The sequence below is a fragment of the Lontra canadensis genome, unplaced genomic scaffold, assembly GCF_010015895.1.
Source record: "Lontra canadensis isolate GAN:19392208 unplaced genomic scaffold, GSC_riverotter_1.0 scaffold51, whole genome shotgun sequence".
NCBI lineage: Eukaryota > Metazoa > Chordata > Mammalia > Carnivora > Mustelidae > Lontra > Lontra canadensis.
The window spans coordinates 3,288,050-3,312,836 of record NW_022631045.1 but is presented as its reverse complement, the minus strand read 5'-3'; positions in this window follow the sequence as shown (position 1 = coordinate 3,312,836).

Sequence of the window (24,787 nt, the reverse complement as noted above, 5' to 3'; positions counted from 1 at the left end):
AATTAATTTGGGGGCACTAGCCATTTTTACAGTATGTGAGACATTGTATGCAGTCAGTATGTTCGAGTTTCAATTTTGTGAGCCTAACGGCTTCTAGGTGATGCCGATAGGGACCCTTTGCACTCAGGGAGTGTCCTGTGGGCTGTGGCTCAGGAAAGCAGCATCGCCTGGAAGCTTGTTAGAAACGCAGAATGGCAGGCTCCACCCCAGACCTACTGAATCAGAGTGCATTTTTTTCCAGGATCCCCAAGGGATTTCTATCAATTAAAGTTTTAGAAACACTGTTAGAGATCTGTAAGTCAGTGGTTCTACAAGTGTGGACCCTTGACCAGCAGTATTAATGTCACATGGGGATTTCAATAGGCAAGTGATTGAGACGCCTCCTGGTGTGCTGAATTAGAGACTGGTGCAAAAAGCAAGATCTCTCGATGATTCTTTCTGTTGCCTGCTAAAGTCTGAGTTCAAAATATCCTCCTCTTTCCCAGCCTCCTTTGGAAAAGTAAAGAAAATCAACACCAGCAGTGAGCTATGATTCATGACCTCAATTATATGAATGACTGAAATATTTATTTACTTTACATTGTAACTATAGAATCTGGCCGGTAGCGTCACTGATGCAAATTTGAGAATGGAAATGAAATTATAGGAATGAAATTTAAAAACACACATATTCACTTATTTTAACTCAGAAGTACTTTCATAGCCTTACAGTTGAAAGGAGTATTATTTATTTTTGTCCAACCTATTCATTGAGCCACTTAAGAACATGGAGGCTGGAAGTTTACATGACTTGCCACAGATAAGAGGTAGGACCTCTAGCTCAGCGATTTCTTCAGTTTGCCATTTTGCCTGTAGGGGTCTTAACTTTGTTTTTAGCCATTGCATGTTTCCTAAGTGGAGCTATCACTTCTATTAAAACATCTTAAATGGATGGAATTTGGAGACCTTGTATAGCAAATCCTTTATTTTGCAGGCAAAGATACTCAAATGCTGACAAGCCTTACGGATGCTTTCATACTACTGTATGACCGGGACATTCTCGGCAAAATAAATGCTATGCTGTAAGTATAGAGAATAATATTTAACTAAAATAACTTTTTTTCTAGATAATTCATTCCTCATATTTCAAGGGCATTAGAACTAGAGTGGCTTTTCTCTTTTATTGTGGAACCATCTGCTCTCATTCAAAGGATAATAAAACCTGTAGCCCCCCGGAGTCAAATGTTTGCCTTCTTCTCTTCCCAGTGAGAATTTGTTTCCTTAATGAAGATGAAGTCTCTCTCCTTCTCCTCTGGGGGGGTGGCAGCTGAGAGGACAGCATGTAGTCTACATAAACTCCTAGATTCATAATTTTGGGGTTCATTCCTGCGGTGGGGAAAAAAAAAGTAATATATAGTTTGCATAGGATATTTCTGGTTCCTTTTTCATTGCCCTGAAGGGGAAAAATGGTGCATAAGGAATCAAGGTGCTTATTGCAGTGAATAATAGGTTGTTCCTGACCCAGAGACCTTTTGTTTCCTTTCAGGGTGGTATAAATGAACATATATATTAAACATGTGTCAGAGGGCTCACAGATATGAAGTGGCCAACCTGAAACTCAGTTTATAAATGTTGCAAAATGGGGAAGCTGTCTTTCTCTTCTGTCCTCTTTCAGGCTTATTTTTGCTGGGGCTTGACAAAGTAGGTAAATAGTTAAACACTAAAACTAGTTAAATCATGCAGTCCACAAGTCTGGTTCATGTAGGAAAAAAATTTTTTTTTACTTCATTTTTAAGAAGTTTCAAATTACCTTGTTGACCTTAAGGTTTAGGCACACCTAGCTTTTCCCCCTCATCTCTGCCACCTACTGACTCATACAATTCTGTTTGTTTATATGTAAAATGGGGGTATTAACATTTACCTTATATGACTATTGCAAGAATTAAATGAGACAATGAATGGAAAATAGTGTCTGGTACATTGTATCTTAATTCTAGTTTTACTACCTAATATTTCAAATAAAATAACTGAGGTCAAAGTGTTTTCCCAAGGATCATGCAGATAAGAGGGAGAGGAAAGAATTGAAGCAAATCGTTGTTTTTCTGTAATGGGCTTTCTCTCAATGTATCACTTGAGCATAACTAGCCAAGCTCTTCTTTTGGCTTTGCAAGGGAGGAAAAGTTTTTCTTCATTCTCTTAGGGTTCCTGGCTCAGTCTGAAAATTGAACTGACAAAGATTAATGGGAGAAAAGCTGACACATTGATTTAAGATAAATTTTACGTGGCATGGGAACCTTCAAAAGGAAATGAAGACCTGAAGAAACAGTTGAACCTGGCTATTTTTAAACTAGGTTTGATGAGGAGTTGGACCGTTGTGGAAAAATATCGGGCAGAGTATGAAGTGCAGCAGACTGGGGGAAAGGAGCAAGGCTTATTTGTGTGGATTCTTGTTCCTCTTGATATGGGAAACAGAGGCAGAAGAAAAATTACTAAATTTCCTTATGACCTACAGCCCACTGACAAGTCCTTGAAACAGCAGAGTGACATTTCTCTAGGGATTCATCTGCCTGGATGTTGACACTTTGCTAAGGGTAAAAAGGAATCCTATCCTGATCTGCCACACCCGGGCCCCCACTTCCAGGATCCCATAAGCCTACTTTAGCATATAAAAATTCTTTTGGAAACTTTGTCTCTAAACCCACCAAGATACATGTTAGCAATCCTCTCCCAAGCTTATGGCTCACTGATATACATCTGAAGGGTCTCAAGACCAGGGTAAGAAAAACCTTAGTCATGAGACCCTTCAGATGTAAATGACCTTTTCCCAACAACAGCCAGCCCCCCTCAAGTTTCTGGAAACCTTGCTTCTAAAATTCCTATAACAACTTACTCTATTCCTAACCGCCTCCCAACTTGAAGGTATATAATATATGAGCCACTCTTTGTGACCCTGGTGCAGCTCTTTCTGCCCATGGGTCCTGTCCCCCTGCTTTAATAAAATCACCTTTTTGCACCAAAGATGTCTCAAGAATTCTTTCTTGGTCATTGGCTTCAAACCCTAATGTCTTCCTACATCACTCTTAGAGACAAGAATGTTCCTTTCCTCTGGGTAATAGAGAGGGCACCTCTTACGGTCTTGTGACCTGCTTTAGGGGAAGTGGGGAGAGCCCAGAGTAATCTTCCTACATCTGCTATTTTCCCAAACTCCTTCAGCTTAAGACCTGCAGTATACCAAGGTGCAGTATTTTAGTGTAGCACGTTCTGAGCCTGTCAGGTTCTATATTAGACTAAAGGAGAGCGATGTCTATAAGTATGGTCCAAGAGTACAAATATAAATGAGGTATTCAAACAGAAGAGAAAAAGGTTCTTGGCATCTGTTTGGGTTTGGAATTACTTAGAAGTAGAAGCAAATGTGGAAAAAAAGGCATTTTTGATAAGTTATCCAAACTGAGTTTTGACAGTTGGTCTTGATTGTTCCATCTTTATTATCTGAAAGAATAGGATGAACATCATTATTTAAGGGTATAAATCCATATTTTCAGAACCCTAAAAACTGGAGGAAAACTCTCTATGGTTGATTTTCCTCAGGATTTCAGATACTACAGTAGAAATGTTTTTATCCTTTCTTGATGCATCTTTAGTTAACTACTCAAGAACATCAGATAAAATATAGAGTCATTAAAAATGATACACAAATTATTTTAACTTACAACATAGGATACATTATGTTCACTCCTATCTGAGTGAAAGGACACCCTATTCTTTGTATTTGTTTTTTTGTAAAAAAACCATGTAAAAAAAGCATGTTCATATGGCAGAAAGGAATGATTTTTCAGTTCAGTTTCATTCTGTTTATGGTACAATGGGAACTTAGAAACACTTGTGATACAATCCAACGGTAGATCTTTCTGTACTTTTATAATTATTAGTCTCTTGTAATGGCTTCACCTACACCTAATTTGATAGCATTTTTTAAAAAAATAACTCCTCTTTTTGGAAAATTTCCAAAGCATTTATAATAGTTATCGTAAAACAAGATATTTCTATTTTGTGCTCATATTTCATCAGTTTATATTTTATTAAATTACATAATTAAAACTTCCATAAGTAGGTCTCAAAACAGAGATAATTCACTCTTAGTAAATATAAAATTCAACTGGAAGGGACAGCATGTGCACTGGTATACTAGGGAGACGAGAGAATGATGATAATGATTAGCTAATTTTATTCACTTATGCTTCCTTGGGATTTAATGAGAAGTCATGGGTTTTTTAGTACAAATTCTCACATAAAAGTTTAATGCCAAATTTTATGCTAAATATGCTAAATTTTAAAAGAGTTCTATCAATATTTTAGGCTGGCAGCCTTATAAACACATGGATTGCAAACTTCTGTAATCAGCCTCATGGTCTTTTAAATGATAATATTGTTGGGCTTTGGCATAGAAACATTTTTCACTAACTGTTGGTCCTAAAACATAAGATTTTTCATTATGTCCTAAGGTGATTTAAGAAATCAAAATTAATCTAAACCATACACTGACAAATTGCTTTGTATCACCAAATTCACACATTAGAACATTTCCCCTGACAGTGATTTGAATCCTACTTAAAGTAGATTACAAATGCTCAGGTTTATTTAAAAAAAAAAAAAAAAAGACTCAATTTTAAATCCTATAGCTATAGAGATGATATTCATTTCATAAAAGCATTGACATGATTAATCAGTGATTTCTAAGTGTGTCACAGAAACTGCAGACCTCAGGTGATAAAAATTGTAAGTTATAAATTTTTTTTACCATTCACCTTTTAGAGAAAAATTTGAAATACCAGATCGGTTAAATTTGATGGCTAATGAATAGAAATGGGTGCTTTTTGAAAACTTATTTTCCATGAGCTCATTCTAAATTGCTTAAAGAAAAAATTGTAGTTTTATTCATTTATAAAAAAATTTTTATAGAATAATATAATGTGGTTTGCAACCAAAGGAGTGAAGACATGAGAAGCTGAGTGTGAGAATTTCACTAGTTAAATAATCTATGAAATTTAGTGGAAGAAAGTATTCAGAGCTTTGGTATTGTCTAGAAAAATGGTAAAAACAGAAGTTCAAAACTGGTCCATTGATCCCCTGGTAGTAATAAGGCACATAGGCAAATGCATAGCAGATACCACTAGGATAGTATTCAAAAGAAAGGTCCTGATTATTATTCAGAGGGCAAAGTTGTCGGAGTAATGGAAATTTTTAAATGTTATCAGGATTACTGAATATCTAAAGCCTGTCTACACTATTTATATCTCTTAAAAACAATTTGGGGAAGGATTTTGAAACTGCCTTCAGGCAAAGTGGGTTTCCTGTGTTGTGTATACTGGTGGCATTTAAAACAAGTCTAAGCGAAGAGTTCTAATGAGGAGGTTGACTGCTATGTGAAGACACAATCTGTAGATGAAAGGAATTAATCTCTTCACGACATTTGCGTTTATGGTGTTTTAAATGCATTTGTCTCTTGCTTCTAAGATTTTTGGATGCCTTGACTTAGTTACTTGCCACCATGCTAAGCACCCTATTTTCTGAAAAGTAGGTAGTTAGCAAATAATTGTGTTTTTTTTGGTCCAGGAAATCGGAAATTTTTGGATTTTTAAGAAGGATCATGGTAACTACATTCTTTTGTTACAGGTGAACAGGAAAAGGAAATTAAGGATAATCGATTTTGTGAACTGGGATGGACTTCCAGTTATTCAGTTAAGAGTTTCTCTTCCATCAAATACTTCTTAAAAAGTTTCTCTATTTTTTTGTGTTGTTGTTTGTTTGTTTTGTTTTGTTTTGTTTTTAAAGATTTATTTGACAGAGAGAGAGAGATCATAGGTAGGCAGAGAGGCAGGCAGGGGTTGGGGAAAGCAGGCTGCCTGCTGAGCAGAGGGCCCGATGCAGGGCTTGATCCCAAGACCCTGAGATCATGACTGGAGCTGAAGGCAGAGGCTTAACCCACTGAGCCACCCAGGCGCCCCAGAATTTCTCTAGTTTTAAAATTTGAATTTTGTGCCTGTGTGAGACCTAGGTACAGAAAACTTTTGAGGAATTGTTTTTCTGTGGTGTTGGCAGTTCTGTTGATCTTCACCAAAGTGGTAGTGAGACCACAGTTGAGGGGAAGGCTGTAGCCACATAGTGCCTGTGGAGGAAGAGGGGCACAAAGGCACTCGAAGCTAGAGATGTTGGTGCTGTCGTCGCAAACACAAACGTGATGGCAGCAACAGGGCTGGGCTGCGGGGGCTTCAGAATGTGATTTATAGTCAGAATCTGAAGAGTATTGGCAGCTGCTGACCAAAGTGGTAGAAGAAGAGAGGAAGGGGGTTGAGAGATTGATGATTTTGAGAGAAAATGGTGTGGAGGAAAGGGAAGGAAGGCTGTCTGGGGATGATGTTCTCTCACATACACATTAGTTCTGCACTGGGTTGTGTCCTAAGGACTCAGGTATTGTTTTCATCATGGGCGATGGCTCTTGACCACAGAGTATGATTAGGATATGGAAATTCTATAAACTGGTTTTAATGACTGACCTCCTCGGTGCTTCTGGCTCCCTCACGTAGAAAGAAGTAATATTACAAAATTCAAACTATTTACATAGTTACAGCCATCTATTTCACCACACCTCTCTCCTCCACCCCACCCCAACCCACCCCTTACCCCACAGTACTCAAGCTGTCCATCTCTGTGACTAGGACTGAAAAACCCTCTTCTATTTCATGTCTGAATCTGAAAGAGATCCAGATGCAGACCAAAAGCTGACCTCTGCTTGAAAGCTGAGTTTCTTATTCTTTGGCCACAGTCTAATGCTATTAATACCTCAGGAAATAAAACAAAACAAAACAAAACAAAAAACAAAAAAACAAAACTCTTCCCTCCTTTCCAAATTAAATAATGGGACAAAGGAAGATTTAGTGAATAGACATCATTCATTCAGTTGCCTTTTGTGGGCACCTGGATAAGCCATGGTCAATGATGGTAAGTATTTGCAAGATTTTTCTAAACCTGATTTGTTGTTTTTTGATATCCCTTTCTTTCTAATAATCAGTAACGCATCCCTATAAAATGAGGCTTGTACAGAAAGAGCAGGTAACAGAGAAGACCATCCATCCTGGAGCCACCGTCCTTCTCCCTCTGCTTGGAAAATGCTCAGACCCAATACTCTGGAACAATGGGCTATTGGTGTCCCAGGAATGGTCTTCGATTAAAAGTAAATATGCCAAAAGCTGCCATTCTGGGACACTTTGTAACTAATCCATCACCATTCAAGATTAACGCAATAAAGTTTCTAATAACTTATTATTTTCCTAAAGCTTTTTGTCAAATGTGAAATGGGAGAAATACATTTGGTTTCAAAGATTACTCATGCTTTCCTCGCCTGTGTGAAGAGTACAACAGTTTCTGTAAAGTGTTCATCCATCCAGGAAGTCAAAACACTTCTGATGTAGGATATATCCAATGCTGCATCAAGAGAACAATACCTTAGTACATTTTTAAAGGAAGGTTTTAGAACCAAAGATCCAAAGAAATTCATAAAATAATTATTCTCACCACTTAATCTTTGTTAGTTTCCCTCCAAGATCTTATAGTATGCTTTTCTTTTCTTTCCTCTTCTCCTTTACCAATGGAATATTTTCTACTTAGGGAATCCTGCTTTTTTACCACATTATGAGGTTTTTACATTTGGAAGACTATTGTTTCATTCTCCAAAGTCAAAGATCTTCCCCTGGCATACATAATTACAGATTTAAGATTTCATATTGTTTACTATCCATCTTTACCACTAGACTGAACTTGTTTTAATGTTGAGCACAGTGCCTGGGCACAAGGGCAGTGGTTATGAATCCTTTGGGAAATGGATGGGAGTGTTTAAATGCCAGAGTTCTAGAAACATTCGCAGGATCTGAACACTTTTAAACTTTCAATTGAGCAATTGATGTGTAACAGTACGATTTTTGCCCTTACAGCTACAATTTTGTTGGCTTAATGATAAGTATTTATTAATGATGTTGTCAATGACATAGTCATCAGAATAAAAAATGAAGAAGCATAGATCCCCTTGCAAGAGAAGGATGGACTAATAATAAGCTTCTGTTTCCTATTGAATTACATAGTGTACAAACAGAACAAATATTTATATGACTAGGTAAACAGTTTCTCTTGTTTAGACAGGTTAAAAGAAGATTTCCTTCATGGCGGAGACATAGTCATTGCCTTAGGTAGCATGCATAATATCCTTGTTTGACAGTCTTAAGGGAATAATTGTGTGTGTGTGTGGTGTGTGTGTGTTTTGTTGTACTCGCTTTTTATTTCATTTGCATTTCCAAAGTGATTCTTCATTTCAGAAGCTCAAATTGATTTGAGTAGCCTCCCAAATCTTCCACTGTGCTTATACTGTTCAGTGACATGTATTACCTACCCCTTCCCCATCTCAGTAGTGGAAGAATGCTTTACTGCCAATCCATGGTGGTGGTTAATAGGCTGCTGGGCTAACTTGTCATTTCTTATGTTTATTTTTATATGAAAGAAGGGACAACATTTTGTTATTTTCCTACTTATGTAATTTGCTATGCTTAAAGTAAGAGCCTCTTGTTTTTACAGTTTTCAAATTTTGTGAGTTTATCCATTAAGCAGATTTGGAACAGGTAATGGGTATTGAACTGTGATTTGTGCATCCCTCATACCCTGTTGATTTTGAGATAAATCAAGATTTCATTTCCTCATTTTATGAGCAAGATAAAAATCTGATTTACAAAAATAAGCAAACAAAACAAAAACAATTTACGCTCGCATTCTTCCTGTTATACCAGGGAGCTCTTTACATCCTGATATTGTAGCTTTTTGAAGAGTTCTCATATAAGAAATTAGAGCTACTAGCCTACAAAAGCATGCTGGGAATTGCATGCTGTTATGGTGTAAAATAATGCAAGTCCCATGAGGCCAAGTCCCGGGCTTAGCTTTCTTTATTACTAGTGCCAACAGATAGTGTGGTATGTGGTGCATGCTCAGGAAATGTTTGAGGAAAAACAATGCAGCCTAAAATAAATGGTTTTGTAGGGAAATTCATGCTAGCCTGCAGTCTTAAATATTTTGCATTTATATTTATAGATATACATGATGTTTTTTGGGTAATAAGAAAATAATAGTTAATTTTTTGAATAGCTAAAGTATGCTGGGCAGTGTACTAAGTACCATGTATAATTAATCTTCCAGTTTTATGAAGTCAATTTTAGCCACTTAGAAGCTGAGAAAAATGAGGGAGGAAAGTCTGTCTGGAGTTCTTTAAAAGCAGAAGGGTTTTCTTCATCTGAGATGGTGTAAATGGGGTTGTGTTTAAAGTCAGGTGAGAGATAAGATACAGTTTTATGCATTTGGGTTTTGCAAAACCACTGTTGAGTTAATCTATACTTGACTTTGCCATGTGGACTTAGGAAAATGAGTTGCTAACTTATGTTTTTCAAATAAGTGGAATCTAAAATGGAATTAAAACACGTTTTTTAGCAATTAAGCAAAGATATGATTTTTTTTCTCTTTATAGAAATGGTGGTTGAGGCTTATCACTTCAAACACCAATGAAAATAAAAATGTAAGATACGACAGACCAAAGGCCAAAACAACCACTGTATTCTCTATTAATGCAATTTCAAGGCAACTGGCACCATGGTGTCTGTTTTCCCAGATAGCAATATTACTATTTAATCCATGATTATAAATTTAAGAGTAAACATTAATAGTTTATGCCATTTGATTAAAATGAAAATCACCCCAAATCTTTGGGGATTGTCACCCACTCCTTGTTTATAGATGCATGAAACTTGAACATTTTCCTTTTCACATAAGCTCTGGCTTTCCTTATAAATCACATCCCTGGCCCAGGGAATGTTTCTACATAGCTGTTTGGGATGGATAGGTTGAAAAGAAGCAGAAAAAAAAAAAAAAAAAAGCTTCCTATCAATTATTGGTTTCAGTAATTATCTGTTAATGGTGTAGAACTGAGGATAATGAGGATGGGGAAGAGAATATTTTTGGTGGTTTTAAAATCCAAACACCACTCTTTTCTTGACCAGAATAAAAGTGTATTTTTTTTTTTTTTTTTTTTTTTGACAGAGAGAAATCACAACTAGGCAAAGAGGCAGGCAGAGAGAGAGGAGGAAGCGGGCTTCCTGCAGAGCAGAGAGCCCAATGCGGGGCTTGATCCCAGGACCCTGGGATCATGACCTGAGCCAAAGGCAGAGGCCCTAACCCACTGAGCCACCCAGGTACCCCAAAAGTGTATTTTTATGAGATTCATGCATTAAGAAACAAGAATGAAAACAGGAATCAGGTGGAAAAAAGACATTGATGGTTTGTTTATTTGTTTGTTTTGATAGAACTGACTTTTCCGAGTGTCACAGTATCACTCAATCTCCATCTACTCCCTATCCTTGAGAGGCATGTTTGTCTATGAGCAGGGTTTCAGGGAAACACAGGGGGCTGCTTGCTATAGCACCTCAAAGGGCTTTCTGTTGGGGCCTATTTATCTAGCATCTCTTTCCAGCCAGCATTAGACTTATCTACTCCTCGTATTCTTAGTTGAGAAATGAGTTTGACTTCTTAGTGGCAGAAAGGGAGAATCCTTGACAAGCAATACATAACGAAGATGACGACTATCCCAAATTCAGGGAAATTCTGTATTTAATGGCTTATGTAAATGTACTTCTATGCTGTATAAAAAAGGAAAAAGAAGGAACCCCAGCAGAAACCCTAATTTTTAGTGGGTTGATACCATTTTATTAACTGTGCTGGTGGCTTCTTTGTTATAAGTGATAGTTCTTCCCATGTTGAGAATTAGGGAGAAGGAAGGTAGATAGGAAGGCGGAGGTGGAGGTGGGAGGAGGATAGGCAGGTAGGTCAGTCACTGGGCCCTCCTTTGCTCTGTGGCCACTCTTCCTGGCCATCTTCTAAATGTCTGTAAGAACTGGTGTCATGCTCTATTATTTATCTCCTTTCTAGCCCCCTTCAGTTTGGTTTCTACCACCTTGTATTGCTGGCTGTCAATGGTTACCACAACATGTTTCTAAACGAAGTGTCCTTTTAATTTTAGAGTTAGGGAGCAGACGGACTCAAGAAAGTTTGTGTATTGCTCAAGCTCATACAGCTTGTAAACAGTAGGCTGAGATTAAAACAGGGCTGCCCACACGAAAACATGGATTACAAAATTCTCAGTGTCTCCCCTCGTCTTCACCCCTTGGTCTGGCATAACACCTTCCATGTGCTCTCCTAAACCTGTGTTTTTATCTCTCTGTAGTGCTTTATAAAGACCCCTGGCGAAGCCACATTAGTTGGATAACAATTTTGAAAGATACCACGCTTGGTTCATCATCTACGTCTAATCTTTACAACGAGACAAGTCAGGGCCGGGTGGAGACCTGTGGGTGTTTCAGGCAGGCTAATTTGCTCCCCCTGAAACCTTATTCTTCATATATTTGTTCAGTGTTTAATAAGATGCAACAGTGAGTCTTGAATAAGGAATAGGGGCAAAAATGATTCTCCTTAAGGTGACCATAGCAGCACAACCGACTTTGAAAAAAAACAAAAAACAAAACTCGACAATTTTTTCTCAGTCAAGGGGAGGTCAATTCTATGTTGAATGGCCTTTGCCAAGGATGGGGTAGCAATTTATGGAATGCTCATTATGCTTCCTCCCCAAACAAATAGCTAATTAAAGTGTTCCTTCTAACCACACACAGTCTTTCTTCAAGAAGTTTCTAGAAATGCATCGACCTTTATCATTGTATTTAGGAAATGTTCTCTGACCCCTTACTGATTGGAGCTCTGGTTATCTGACCCAGATGACCTGACTGGAAACTCTGATAACAGCATTATTATTTCCATTTAATGGAAGAATATCAGCATTCAAACCCAGCTGGGAGTTCAGACTCTGCTGTTTTCCAAGTCCTATTTTTCCTCCGAACTTCAGCTTTCTCACGTCAGAATTTACACTGGCCATTTGACCTGCCTAGAACGTCTTTTTTTGCTTTTTACTATGCCTGCTCCATCGAGACTGGGTACTTTTGCTTTTTTTTAATCAGGTATTTACTGACATGCAATTTTAGTTTCAGATGTATAACAATGACTAGAAAATTCAATACAGTACAGCATGTGCCACCCAGGTTCCACATTTTTCCCACCTCTTGATTGTCTTTCAACTTTGCTTTTGTGATTAAAATTAAAAAAAAATTAAATTTTATTTATTCATGAGAGAGCATGAGCTAGCAAGAGAGGCAGAGGAAGAAGCAAACTCCCCACTGGGAAGAGGCCTTGATCCCAGGACCCTGGGATCATGACCTGAGCGGAAAGCAGACCCTTAACTGACTGAAACACCCAGGCACCTTTTTTTATTGAATTCTAAGCTAGCTTTGTCTCTCTAGTACTGCTCCTCTTGGGTCTCACAGTTCCTGGTCCTATATTGTAAGTGCTCTGTATTCACCTGCTCTTGCAGCAGGAGGTATTTTGGTATAAAATGTTAACCAGTCGCACTCTTTCTACTCTTTCCACTCCTTTCTCCAATTTATTCTCACTGCTTCTTTTTTCCCTCCCAGCAGTGGTCTCCCAGACTTTTATTTATGTCACTAAACCTTTTTTTAAAAGATGTAATTCTGCATTTTGAGCTGCTAGTGGACATTTCCAGTTGGACACCCTACTAAGACATCGCTGATCTTTAATCAAATTGACCCCTGCACTCTTCCCAGTTTAAGCCAGATTCCCCTTCATCCCTCTTACCACTCCCAGTATAGACTGAGTTTTAGCAATTCTTGCTTCCCATGGCTTAATTTCCATCATGGCTGCTTTCTGTTCTTACAACTTCCATAAAGCGGATCTCTCGCATCTTAATGCCAGGACTCTTAGGAGAGGTTCTAATCTATCTCTGCCTCCATTCCCTCATTCTACCAGCACACTTTCTATATTCCTATAGGATTAACCTTTTGAAAATCTAATCTGTGTTTAAAAAACCCCAAGATTTTGGGGTAGACTAAGATCTATACTCCTTAGGACCTCTAGGCAGACCCAAAATTATTTCACCTTATTTTGTTCTCAAGAATGCTCTGTTCCACTTCACTCATTGGTCCCTAGTGGACATGAGCTCTGTGTTTCCCATCTGGCCAGGATGCCTCTTTTCTTCTCTTTACCTAATCCTTGTCCTTTTCAAGACCAAAATCCAATAATATTTCTTCCATAGATCTTTCTCAGACAGCAGCCCCCCCCCCCCACCCCTTCACTCCCATCCCTTCCTGCTGGAAATGATCTCATTGTTTTCTGGACAATCCCAACTTCAGCCAGATCTTTGTAGCTAGTGATTTTGACCACAGCTCAGTCATTTCCATCCGCCTGTAGGTCATTGCCTCTCATAGTGGCAGGCAGAATTGATCTGGGAAGTATCTCCATCTATCAGTAAGACAGCCAGAATGACTTGATCATTTGTGTCCAGTCACGATCCAGTCACTGTCTTTGATAGTCTTTGATAGTGAAGACAGGGTCTGTCACAATGTTGTCCTCCTATTTCATTTGCATCCAGCTCTGGATTTTAAGGAGTGGGGGGAGGGGAAGGCAAATTATAACCATATGTTTTAAACTGTCACATACATTTGGGGGCATAATTATGTCACTAAATTTTATTGGCATAAAGAGATAACTTTACAGTTTTAAAGAGATGAATTTATTTTTGGTTGAGGAATCAAATGCAGTTTTAAGTTTCAGGATGTTTACATTTTATTAGTAACAAATTGATAGCACATGGGTTTCTTTCTGTTTCTTACAAAGTCAGCAGACCTACTTTCACTCTATTTTTTTCTATTATCAGAGGAGTTTTTTGATACATGTATAAGCAAATATTTTCTTATAGTGCAGCAGAACTGAGATGCTAAAATGTTTTAACAAATCAGGTTTTCCAGTTAATTTGGGTTTATTCAAACCCAAGATACTGAATGTCTTTGATTACTCAGGGGTATTTCTAGATATGAGCCATCTTAAGATTGTATTTTAGCACATTCATCTGCATATCATGAAGTTTTCATAAGTACAAACTTTTTTTGAGTTTCACACAACTGCTAATTGCAATTTAAACCAGCAAACTTACTTGCCACCAGTTTGCTTTATAAATGTTTTAAGTAGAAGTACAATAAACAAACACCTAATATTTACTAAATACCTACCTCACTGTAGGTAGAGTTGCCATATTTAGGGAGTAAAAGTGCAAGACAGCCGGTTACATTTAAGTTTCAGGTAATAACATAGTTTTTTTTAGTATGTACGTCTCACACAGTATTTGAGGGGTATGTACACTCACCATTAGTTATCTGAAATTCAAAAGTAACTGGATGTTCTACATTTTATGTGGCAACCCTAATCGTCTGAATTATACCATTTTTAACAGCAAGTTGAGAAAGGGCTTGTGTGATTAAACCCATTTCACAAACAGTAGAGACTGACCTTTTGAGGCTTTAAGGAACTTACCCAAAGATCATAAGCTAGTATGTGCCCAAGTCTGCCTAACTTCAGAGTTGAAGCTCTCAATCTTATTTCTTCATATTAAACTTCTAGAACTGGAATTTGGGGGCAAAGTTACAGATATCTAAAGGCTTTTGATCATTAGCAATGTGCCTTCTAGAATGTGAACAAATTTATACTTTTACTAAGATCTATTTCCCTGAGTCTGTGCCAATACTGTAAAGATTGTAAAATATTCTCTAGTCTATTAAGCCATAGAATAACATTGGTTTATTGTCCACTTGTTTAATTTTAGTGAAGTAGTTCATTTACATGACTTTTTTGTGTTCTTTTATGAGGGTCTTACTCTTTAAAGTTGAAAATTTGAAAGCCACTAGGTGTAATGTTTCTGTAGCATGGTTCTTGAAATTGAGAGCGCATCAGTCTCCTCAAGGCTTGGGAAAGCACAGGTTTCCAGAATTCTGGTTTAGTAAGTCTTGGGTGAGGCCAGAGAATTCTCATTTCTAACAAATGATGTCGATGCTGCTGTTCTGGGAACCATACTTTGAGCATCAGGGGTCTATAGGAAGAGCCAAGACTTATTTTCTAAAGAATAGCTATAATTGTCATTCATTGTGTAGCTCACTTGTTACTGATCTCAAAGTAACAATTCCATACCAAACCAGAGAAACACTTTAATAAAAATCTGAGTATTCAGTTTGCTAGAGGATAGGTTATGATTAGTTTTAAATAATTCAATAAAACACTTTCTCAGCTAACTTGCCGAGGACAAATAATGAAAATATCAGCTATTTAGGCTATAGATAGGACTTGCATATGTCTCTCCACTGCATAAAAAAAAAAAAAATTCTAAATCTGTTAAGAACATGACACACCTTCCCCTGAGTGGTTCAGAGCAACTATCAGCAAATACATAGATATTTGGCATGCTTTTAATTGAGCACAACATTCAGCTAAGTACTGGTAAGGAAGTAGTTACAAATCTTCCTCCACTCATGTTGGGGTTATGTCCTGATAAACCCATTTTAAGTTGAAAATACTGTAAGTCAAAAGTGCATCTAATGCATGTAACCTACCAAACATCATAACTTAGCCTCGCCTAAAACATAAATCTAAAACAAAGCCCGTTTTATAATAAAATATTGGAAATCTCATGTACTCTACTGAATGTTGCAACAAAGGTGAAAAACAGAATGGTTGTAGGGGTACAGAATGGTTGCAGGTGTATCAGCCGTTTATTCTTGTGATCTCATGGCTGACTGCGAGCTGTGGCTCTCTGCCCCTGCTCAGCATCATGAGAGAGTACCATACTGCATATCACTAGCCTGGGAAAAGATAAAAATTAAAGTATGGCTTCTCCTGAATCCCTGTCACTTCCATACCATTGTACAGCCAAACCATGCTAAGTCCTTAACCTTCAGAGAACTTCAGACTAGGAAAATGTACTTCTCTAAGCTCTGGGGCTGGGGACCATGGCTGTGTTGTTCATTGTTGCTCTGTCACACCTAGCACAGTCCTGACATGGTGTCTGTAGTCATTGCGTGTATGATGAGTGACTGCAGGAAAGAGTTCCCCAAAGCTTTGGCTCAGGATTGCTTCAGATCTTACTATTTCATAAGGGGTCTATGAAAGGGGAAAATAATAAAGAAGTCAGCTTCCAGGAATAAGGAAGGTAACCAGCTTTGGGAATGCAGTTCTGGGGCACTATGCTTTAGCAGAGTGAAGAGAAGACTTGATTACTTTGTAGAAGAAGATAAAGTAAGTGAAAAGTATTGGATTGCCTGACTTGGGCCTACGAAGAACCTTTGTTTTAGGCAGAGGAGGATGAGTTTTGGGAGAGGCAGGGATATATGAAAAGGTTTTGCTCTGTATTTTGGGTCAGAAGAGCAGGGATTTTTTTCATTGGTAGTAATGACATAAAGACTCCTTATAAATATGACTGTTCATTTCTAAGGCACCTAGGCTTATACCTTGGAGGGGCCAAACTCCTGAGGGATAACTTCAGGAGAGAAACCTGGTCAGTATTATCTGAAATGAGGAGAGAGCTCTGTTGCTGCTCAGCACTTTCTGTGCACATACGACCTCCGGCTGATTGAAATCGACCAAGAGGCTTACTTACATCAGTACCCTACTATGAGGCACCGATCTGCCCTTAATTGTTTTGCACATTGTAGAAAAAGTTGCTTCTAATCAGACCAGAGGAAAAAATATCCCTTTAAAAAATCATCATAGCACCATCATCCTCTTCATCCTCATTCATCTGAGGGCGTATCTTGGCTTTAAAGACCTCAGTTCCACAGTGAGTTCCCATTGCTGACCAATTCCTTTATTTTTATTTAATTTTATCCAATTCCTTTATATGGAACATTGTTCTTTGCTTCCCGGTTAGCGTCACTTCTTTTGCATCCATGTTTTATTATAGCTCAAATTACACCACATGCCTTGCCGTCCCTTGGACATACAGTGATCGTTCTTGGAATTAGGACTGTTTACACTATTCTTCTACTTCTGTCAGTCCTCCTCCTTCACACTGACCTGCCTCTGCCCATCCTTTGTTTTTTGATATGGAGTTTCCCTTATCTGGTCTGTCCTGACTTTCCCATGGCTAGGCTTCTGTTAAATGGAGCACTCACCCTTGTGTTCCCCTAGTGCTCACTTTTTATCATAGTATTAATTGTATGATGTCATTGTATTATACATACTTGTTTTCTAGTTTACTTCTGCCATTAGCCCTGAGAGATTTATGAAGTCAAGGACAGAGGTTCAGTCATCATTATTCATTGGCTTCTAGACACTCAATAAGCATTATGGATGTTCACGACATCACAGTTGAATGAATACACAAATGAATGAAGACAGCAGAGCTAAGAAGCCATGTGTAGATGAAGAAGTGTTTTGAGAGGGCAGAAAAATAGTCATGGGCAAAACTGGCACCATGGACAGGACCAGAATATAATCTTTATTGTAATTACACTCTTCTCTTTCAAAAATCAGCTGTTTGAATTTTCTGTTTAAAGCTAAGCATTCTTAATTGCAAAAACTAAAACCTCTCCCATTTAAGGTGAAAGGGATTTTGTAAAGGACATTAAGAGGCATCCTTCCTTTTCAAGAGGAAAAGGAGTTAAGCCCAGGTGGATGGATAGCCAGGAACTACATCCCTGTTACACATGAGTCTGCTTCACACGAAATTCGATCACCACTGCCTCCGGGTGCAGGTGTCTTATGCCCGGGCCCCTGAGCACGAGGGTCTCTGGCTTACATCTCTAATATTGCTGCCTCTGAGAACTAAACATCCTTCTGCCCTTTTCCCCTTTACACAGTTCTGCCCTCTTCACATCGCTCTCCCTCTTTTAGGGAAATGGGAGCATGTTTCTGACTGGCCTACCTACAGAATCTGCATGCCTGTGTCCCAGCTGGCAAAAGTCTTCTCCTGGGGAAATAAGGACTCCTGGGTAGAAGTTACAAGACGTAGAAGCCACGTTCAGGAGGTTTGAATGAGATGAATGTCTGCTCTATCTCCTTGACAGGCATGGGAGCTAGAGGTTATGTTAAGTAGTTTTTGTGATTACAAAATTTCACATAGGGCTCTGTGGCATCCATTAGTCTCTACTGCTGGCCTTGATATAGGCTGAATACCTTTGAGTTTGGAATAGTGAGTTTATTTGTACTGATTATAGCATCTTTCTTAGGGCTCCTAACATCTCTGTGCTTATGGTCCCTCCTCTAGCATCCTTTGGAACCCATACCAGTGAGTACTTTGTTTTCCTTCTGTGCTCTGTTAGGATGCCCTGACAACCCAAAGTTTTTTTGTTTGATTCAGCTTGAAGAAGTGTTACTGACATTTTAAAAGTGAACAGGTTGACACTGAAATTATATAAATGATGGCAAATAGCAGAAGTTCACTTTGGTCACCCCAAGCACTTGATGGCTATATCTGACCCAGGGTCTTAAGGGAATAAAAAGGCCCAAACTAAGGACTGACATGAAAAGAAGGATTTGCTGGTAATAATTTTAGTCCTCAGTCTCTCAAGGAGTCCTAAGAATGTCCACTTTAAAGGTGAAATTAGAAATAAAACAAAGTTCTTCTAGATTTGTTTTTTTTTGTTGTTGTTTTATTTGGTTTTGTTTTGTTTTTTAACTTCACTTTCTTCTGAGTGGTTTTGTGTCTCTGACTTAGTTGGGTCTCATGATAGCTGGGAAGCTGGCAGAGCCAGGTTACTCCTCAGCATGCTTACCAATAAACATTTGCTTTAAACAAACACACCAACCTCCCAATTACCTCCTCTGTCCCTCTGCAGTCAATATTCTGATAAGGTCATAAATCTGAGGAGAAATTATTCAGCCAAACTCTTCTGTTTTATTAACTACAGAAAATAAAGGTTAAAATGGTGGGTAGTGGGGAGAAGGCATTCTCAAATCTCAGCAGAACAGAGCTCTTAATGCATTGCCTGCAACACCATCATTTCCCTTATTAATTTACAGTTGTTTTCCCCATTTTATTGTTGCCTACCTACTGACCTCGATCATGCTCTCAGGTTGCAAGAATGTCAAGTACTACGGTGTTTTCTTAGAACTCAGGCCAATATGGACCACATTCCTGTTCTACCTTCTACCCCAAATTGTATGGCCGTGCACACCCTCACTTGCATTGCCTTTACTTCCAATTCTATCCTTGACTCTGCCTCCTTTTATTTATAATAGTGGAAATTTCCAGAGTTCTATCCCTTGTTCTTTTTCCAGTATTCTGTGCACATTGACAATCAGACCTTGAACCCTCTCCAAGTCTTGAGCAACCCCATCTACTAAGATGACTTCCCAAATTTATGCCACACCCTTCGTATCTGAACATGGTTGTTTAAGAAAGATTTAGGAGCTGTGTCCAAGCAGAGTGGTTATCTCCCAGCTCTAACCATTATTAGCTGGGTGACCTATGTAGCCTCTCTGAGCCTCAGTTTCTCACCTAGAATATGAGAATTGAAACAACACACCTACCTTATAAGGTTGTATAAGGAATTAAATGACCTAATATTTGCTACTGCTTAGACAAGAGTCTGTAGTCAAGTGCCATATGTGTTTGTTAAATGAAACCTAGGTGTGGAAGTAGTAAACATACAGGTGATAAAGTGGTAGACCTGGAAGGGGAAGAGGCCAGGAGAACCTCAGAAACAGATTTGTAAGGTCAGGGTATAGAAGGGGAGGCCACATAGAGTGAAATATTCTATATTGTACCCTATGTTAATGGATAGTCTCCTGCTTTTCACCCTCATGACCGCTTAGCTCCTTCTACTTCCTTGACTGGATTGTCACCTGCCATCTTGCCCACCTGTGTAACATCATACAAATTCTGCTGGTTCTTCAGGGATCATTTCAACTTCCTCACAAAGGACTTTGTACTGAGATCACTAACCCTGTTTATAAAACAATCCTCATATTAAAGACTACTGCTATTTGAGTAATATGTAATATTTAGAGTAATATGTAAAATTTCGTAATATGTAAAATTTTTTTGGGTATAAAGTTCATATCCTATGTAAGTTGGTCTCCTCAGGCTCCCTAATGTCTAATCTTCCCTCTGGTTGGCGTTTCCTTTTCAAATAAACTGTGAAATAAATGAGTCACACTATGAATTACTGTAAGTTATGGAAGACAGGGTAGGTGTGCAGGTAGCGAAGATTAGTCAGACCACTGTCTTTGTCCCCGAAGTTAGTAGGCGACATAACACAGCTGAGATAGTTTAACACAGGGGAGGATGTCAGCCAATATTCCGTGTTTTCCTGACAACCATTCCTCATTTCTCGTAAAGAAATCTTAGAGTCGATGCCTTCAAAAATTTTCTGGCCCAGTCCTCTCCTTTTTCTGAGGAGGAAGCTAGAGTGTGGAGAAGTCAAGAGCCTATGTGAAGTTCCCCCAGGAGTCATTAGCAAGTAGTGGGAGCCCTAGAGCCTGGGCATCTAATGTTGCTTCAGCTACTTTGTAGCTATGTCATTTGAAAAAAATCTGAGGCTGTTTTTACCTGTGGAATTAGCAGAATATCGGTCTCCTCTTGTAAGCAACTTAATGAGTCTTTAAAGTAACTATCATGTGGGTTTTTCAGTAGTAGAATTCAGCAGTGGTGATGTTGCTTACATGAGGCTTGTTTGAAGGGACATTATTGATGCTAACTGCTTGTTTGTGTGGAAGATGGCAGGTCCAGGCTAGGATCTAGGTCTCTTGACTCTTATCTGGGGATGTTTGCTATACTATGTTGTTGGTAACTTGGTATGTTTAATAGACTAAAGATAGGCTTCTTGCTGTAAAATTCAAAATTTCAGTGTCTTTCTGTAATAGAACCATATTTCCTACGTCCCAATCCAGTGCAAGGCAAGGAGGAGGAGCTCTAGTCTGTTTAATCCTCTGCAGACCCAGGCACATAACAACTTGTCCTCCTCATCCAGTTATAAGACTGTGAAAAAGCTGAGGGTCACACCAGAGGATTTATAGGAGCAAAGTGGCCAAGTGGAGGACTTCTCCATCCTGCATTCTTCCAGCCAAATTTTAGCCCCATGGCTGGAATTGTCTGGAAAGAAATGCAGCACAGCTGGGTGTACAGGAGGAAGAGGGAAGTTGGTGAATAAATAAGCCATTTCTATCACAAATTCTCCAAGAATCCAAAGTACAATGCCCATAAATGATCTTGTTTAATGCTAATCTTGGGGAAATAGTATGTCGTGAGAATTATATTTGCTTATGTAAGGCTTTATGTAGTGCTACTATCATACATTCTTTAAACAGAGTTCATAAAATTAGTTGTACCTAAAAGTTTTTATGATATCCTTTGTGTTATATCATTTATTTAGTTTTTAATCATGGCTACCACATGTCTTTTGTGGGTTTCTATTGGTAGGATGATTCCACTAATGTCCAACCTTTTCTTTTTAACACAAATATGAAACTAAATTAAAAATGTATCATTTTGGGGCACCTGGGTGACTCAGTGGGTTAAAACTCTGCCTTTGGCTCAGGTCATGGTCTCAGGGTCCTGGGATCGAGCCCTGCATCCGGCACTCTGCTTGGCACCTGCTTCCCACTTTGTCTTTGCCTGCCTCTCTGCCTACTTGTGATCTCTCTCTGTCAAATAAATAAATAAAATCTTCAAAAAATATATCATTTGCCCATTTTTTATTGCACTAAATGGTATTTAGTTGTACTCAACTACATTAGTTTCTTTGCTTAAAAAATTTCAAACACCAAACATTAAAACTAAGCCTGTATGCCCTAAAATTAATCTTGAACAATTATGTTGATTCTTAAAATGAGTATGTCTACTAGGTCAATGTGTTTCATGTGACCTAGAAAATGTAACAGAATATAGAAACTTTGCCTAAATATCCTGAGCCTCATAAGAGTATCAGGACCACTTTCTAAACAAAAACAAAACACTTATATGTCTTGGATCTAAACCAGAGTTCAAAGTGTTTGTCATATCATTGGATATATACACACCAGAAATTCACAATTCCTATCTTACTCTGTATAGAGTGAATGTTTTAAAAATTTGACAAATAACTCAGGAAATCATAAGTGCTGCTTTTCAGGAAATGAGTTGATTTAAAAGGACAGTGACTTTGGAGGAAGAATATGGAGTATTTGAGACCTTATTAAAAGGATAATACATTATTTAAGGAACACTAAAAAAGTATATATAGAGAGCAATATAATAAAGATATGTACAGTTAACAACAATTTTTTACTAGTATTCATGTAAGAGTAATTTTCTTTTTTCTTTTTTCTGTGAGAGTGATTTTTCATTAAAACCCAGTGTAGTTAGATTTTTTCCTTTTAGAATGTCAAAGAAAATTAGAAAATAGGCTATTTGTATTTAGGTATTTGTATTAATGCTGTACTAAGACACTTTTAATAAGGGTGCCTGGATGGTGTGGTCAGTTAAGCATCGGACTCTTGGTTTTGGCTCAGGTCTTGACCTCAGGGTTCTGACATTAAGCCCCATGTCAAGTTGAGTGGCTCAGAGAAGAGTCTGCTTGAAAGATTCTCTCTCTCTCTGCCTTTCCCATCTGCTTCCCCTCCAGCTTTCAAATCTTAAAAAAAATTTTTAAATAAATGAAAATGATTTATAAAATACCTTAAAATCGAACTTAGCATTGCAGAAAGATACTGGGAGATATTGTCTCCGAGAACAAAATGACTTATTGGGGTTGGTTATTTCAGCAACATTCTATTTGGATTTTAAAAAGATGTTAATTCCTTAATGAACAAAATTTATTTTGAATATGACATTGCCTTTATTTTTGTGTTGTTAGGGACCAAAATATCTTATTAATACTTTATTCAAAGCGCTCTTCAGAAAGTTAAGAGAATGAGATGAGTGTTTGAGTATCTTCAAACCAACACAGCACTCTCCTTACCCACCTCTGAGGTATTTTTCTCACTGAAACCCTCTGCCAACTAAGGAAAGCCCATTCATCTACTTCACAGACCCAACAGCATTATTCTTTCTAAATCAATGAGGCAGAGCTACATTATATGTGTTAGTGGTTATGTATGGATTTAGGCTAAGTTAGTAGTTATGTATGGATTTAGGTTAAGTAGCCTATTTATCCATGTTCTCCATCAGCTATTTAGTGTTATGGCATTTAAAAAAAATTAGAGTAAAAAAAACAAGACATAAATTCAAGTACAGTAGAAAAATACAAATAACCAAAAGAACTTATGCAATAAAGCAGCAGTCTGTAGCTCCCAGAGCTGAAACAATTATTTTTTTACATACTTGTGGCTCTGATAATTGCTTCCATGTCTATGAATAATCAACATTTGATCTTACATTTTCGTTTAAGGAAGATGAAGATTACCTTACCAATAGTAACCCCATCCATCTCTCCCTCTCTTTTCCAAATATAAATTTTTAGATTGTCTTCAGTTTATTGGTTTACCAAGCATACTTAATACTCATAAACTCTGACTTCTTGGGCCATTTCTTTCCTATTGTATAGATGAGGATACTACGTACTTCCAATCTTTCTACCACCTTTCATCATTGAGTATCTATCAACCATAATTTTATCTGTACACTATCAAGTTAATACCTTTTCTATTCTTTTCTGTTCTTCCTTATAAAGTGGAAAGCCATTTAATTTATTTACCTTATGATTATGGAAACACTGCTCCCTAGAAAGCCAGTTGGTATGCCATGATTAGATACTCTTTTTTTTGCATTCTTGTTTGTATAATATCATAATTCCTATGACCTTTATGGAGACTATTTCAAAGATCGAGTTTTTTCTTGAATTTTCTTATATTCCATCAATTGATTAAAACTATGCTGTATAGTTTGGTTAACACTGGGCAAAGTTAACTTCTTTCTCTCTCTCCCCTCTCTTTCTCTCTCTCTTTTTCTTCTTATTTTTGGTTGAAGTACAGATTTCCACATTGGGTAACAGTTGAATGGAATTCACCATAACTTCTCTTGAGGATATTTTTGCTCCTAGCTTACTGACTTCCTGTTCTAATTTGGACCAATATCTTTGTAGACCAGCTGAGTAGGCATCTTTTGGAGATTTTTTTTTTTTTTTACCATGTTCTTATATACCATGTCCTTTTCTTTCCCTCAAAAGGAAATGAGAAGTAAGCTATACATTTTTACATTTTGAAATTTTTATTGTGATCTTATACTTGATACTTTGTATTAATAGAATTACAGTTTAAGATTGTTTTCTCTCAGAGCTTTCACAGCATGAAGTGTTGCTTATTTCAGATTTGATGCCAATTTTATTTATATGTATTTGCTTTTTTGTCATTGAGAAATGTTTGAAAGTGTTTTTTGAAACTGTATAGGACTGAGCATAGATCTGGTTTCTTTTATATTCTTTGGGCCCTTTCAGTGAGAAGATCTATGTGTTCTTTGCTAGGAATTACTTTTCTACTTAAGTTTTGTGATTTTTTTCTATCCTCTAGTTCTCTTTCTCTCTCTGGAATATCTCTTAATTGGATGTTGGACCTCTTTGGTTGATCCTCTGCCTCTTTTAATTTTCAACAGGTTTTTCTTATTCCCTGATGGCTTCCATTTTGGGGTAAAATCTTTATGTTCCCGAAGAACATTAGTTATTTTAGTTTGTTTCTCTGTCTCTGTCTCTCTCTTTTTGGTCTATTCCCTGAGTTATGTATGTTTGCTTCTCCAGGGCTAAGGAGTTTTGTTTTTGCTGTTGTTTTGCTGTTCAGTCTTGATCATTCATTTTTCTGTTGCTATTTTTTTTATATAGCTGTTTTCTCTTGATATTTTATGACAGAATTGGATTAATTCTGGACA